The sequence below is a fragment of the Galeopterus variegatus genome, unplaced genomic scaffold (assembly GCF_000696425.1).
Source record: "Galeopterus variegatus unplaced genomic scaffold, G_variegatus-3.0.2 Scaffold19, whole genome shotgun sequence".
Lineage (NCBI taxonomy): Eukaryota > Metazoa > Chordata > Mammalia > Dermoptera > Cynocephalidae > Galeopterus > Galeopterus variegatus.
Genome location: NW_007726130.1, coordinates 988260 through 991738, shown reverse-complemented (window position 1 = coordinate 991738; position 3479 = coordinate 988260).

The following is a 3479-nucleotide window of genomic DNA, read 5'->3' as shown; positions in this document are numbered from 1 at the left end:
ACATGGATGGACCTAGAGAGAATTATATTAAGTGAAACAAGTCAGGCACAGAAAGAGAAATATCACATGTTCTCACTTATTTGTGGGAGCTAAAAATAAATAAATAAATACACAAATATACTGGGGGGGCGGGGAAGAAGACACAACAATTACAATTCCTTGAAGTTGATACGACAAGCAAACAGAAAGGACATTGTTGGGAGGGAGGGGGAGAGGGTGGATGGAGGGAGGTTTCGGTAATGGGCCACAATATTAAACCACATTGTATATTTACAAAATAAAATTAAATTTTAAAAAATCTTTATATACTTATTTTTCTTGCTTTATTAAAGTATTGAACGAGGTGGTGATAGTGGGCATCTTTACCTATAATTCACATCAATGGAAATATTTCAACATTTTAACATTAAGTATGATGTATGCTAAAGTTTTTTTGTTTGTTTGTGTTAAGGTGCCATGCATCAGATTAAGAACTTTCTCTCTATTGCTATTTTGCTAAGGTATTTCTTCATTAGCCATTGTTGAATTTCTCAAATGTTATTTCCTTTGTAAAAACAGAAATTATTACATGATTTTCCCCTTATTTTGTTAATGAGGTACATTCTATTCATTTTTTAAAATATTTTTTCTCATTATTGGAAAATACATGTAACACAAAATTTATCATTTTAACTATTGTTAAGTATGCAGTTTAGTGGTATTAAATATATTCATAATGTGTAACGGTTACCACCATCGATCTCCATAACACTTCATGTTGTAAAACTACAACTCTGTACCCATTAAACAATAACTCCCTATAAGTCTTTCCCCCCAGCTCCTGGCAACCACCATTCTAGTCTGCGTTTTTATAATTTTGACTACTTGAAGTACGTTATATTAGTGAAATCATACAGTATTTATTTTTCTGTGACTGGCTTTTTTTCATTTAGCATAATGTCCTCAAGTTTCATCCATGTTTTAGCATTTGAAGATGTCCTTCTTTTTCAAGGCTGAGTGGTATAGTCCATTGTATGGCTAAACCACATCTGCTTATCCATTGATCCCTTGCTGAACACATGGGTTGCTTCCACATTTTAGCTATTGCGAATAATGCTGCTGTGAATGTGGGTGTACAAATATCTCCTTCAGATTTAAACCAACTCTGCAGTCTCGGAAAATACACAACCCGATATCGTATTTCATGCTGGATTGGTTGTTAATATTATTAAGAATGCTTATATCTGTTTATAAGTGACATTAGCCTGTAATTTTCTTTTCGTGTATTTCTTTTTCTGTTGTTTTGCTACCAAGGTTAGGCTGTTTACATAAAATGAATGGGTGAGGTCTTTCTTTCTTCTTGTTTTTGTTTTTGTTTTTGTTTTTTTCTTTTTCTTTTCATTCTATAGAAGAGTTTCTTTATGATTAGGAATATTTCTTCCTTCAATATTTGGTAAAATTATCTGATTAATTAACCTGGACTTAGCATTACCTTTGTGGAAATGCTTTCATTATAACAATGTCTTCAATAGTGATATAAATATCATGGTTTTCAATTTATTATCATGTCTATTTTGGAAGCTATAGTTTCCAGGAATTTGTCCTCTTCACATGAGTTTTTATTACATTCATATTATAGAGTTGTTCATAATATCTTTTCTCTGTTAAATTTCTACAGCATCCACAGTGATGTTTGTGTGTGCGTGTGTTTCTGTAGGTATGATGACATCTGTTATTTTTGCCTTCTATCTCTCTACTCTCCTCTTCCTTCTTATTTTCTTATTTTCTCTCTCTCTGTCCATGTGTTTATCATTTTTTTAAATTCTTTGCAAAAAAAGATGAGACATAATAAGGTTAAGAGATGAAACTGATAACATTGAGCTCTTGACCTTATTAAGTCTCTCCTTTCTTTTCTGTTTGCTGCTGTCCATTCTCATATTCATCTCTGACCTTATATATGGAGTCATTCTCCTTCCATCTAAGTGTGTGTACATATATATGTGTATATAATGTGTGTCTACTGGTGTTGAGTTCTATCAGATTTTCTTTGGATAAAAATATCTTAATTATGTCTTTATTCTTTTAGAATATTTTTGTTGGGTGAAGAATTATAGGTTGACTGGTTTCCATTTTTCTTTTAATTGGTCAGTTCTTAGTCTTTTACTTCTTTGTTGGTTTCTCTCTGTTTATCTTTGGTTACTTTAAGGTTTTATGTGCTGACCGGTTAACTCACCTTGTTAGAACTCAGCCTTACAACACCACACTCACAGGTTCAGATGCCCATAATGGCCAGCCACTAAAAAAAAAAAAAAAAAAATGTTGGCCGGTTAGCTCACTTGGAGAGTGTGGTGCTGACACCACCAAGTCAAGGGTTAAAATCCCCTTACCGGTCAGTATGAATGCACCCAAATATATTATACTCCATAAATTTATACAATTATTGTGGTTCTATTAAGAAAAATAAAAAGAGGACCAAAAAAGAGAGAAATAGAGAGTAGAATAGTGGTTAGCAGAGGCAGGGAAAGGGAGTGGGGAGGGGGCCCTGAGAACGGTAAGTAGACTGTTACAAAGTTACAAAGTTACAGTTAGATAGGAAGAATCAGTTCTAGGGCCCTACAGCAACAATAGGTAATAATATAGTATTGTATATCTCAAGATAGCCAGAAAAGAGGATCTTGAATTTTATAACCACAAAAAAAGATAAATGTTTAGTTGACAGATATGCTAACTATTCTGATTAGATAATTAGACAATATATGTATGCATTGAAACTGTATCCCATAAACATACACAGTGAAAAAAAAACAAAATAAAACAGTTTGAATAATGCTTATATGTAATTCTTTTTACCTTCTCCTTCAGGGATTCTAACTAGGCATACATTAACATATTTCATCACTTAAAATTTCTGTTTACAATTCTCTCTAGGTCATCCATGTCATTGCAAATGGCAGTATTTCATTCTTTTTTATAGCTGAGTAGTATTCCATTGTGTAGATATGCCACATTTTCCATATCCACTCATCTGATGATGGACATTTGGGCTGGTTTAAACAACAATACATCTTCATTTGAGAAATTAATATAAAATGAATAATAAAACTTTTAAATTAATTTCTAATGTCATATAACCTTTAAAATGACACAGTTTCAGAAAGATTTCAATCTTAGTAAACTTAATCTTCTAGTTATGGAACATGCTATATATTCTAATTTAGGAATATTTGTCACATTTTATTTATTTACTTATTTATTTTTGGTATTAATGGATGTTTTAAAGAAAATTATTTGATTTTTGTGTAATTAAATTATGCTTTTACTCTACTGAATTATTCATTTAATTAATATGTCTTCTTTTCTGGAATCTCAATGTCTCTTTCTAGCATTGGCTAAAACTTACAGAATAATATTGAATGATAATACTAAGATCTGTCTCCTTTTCCCTTTTTTAAGCAGCTTTACTGAAACATAATTCACACACCATAAAGTTCACCCATTAG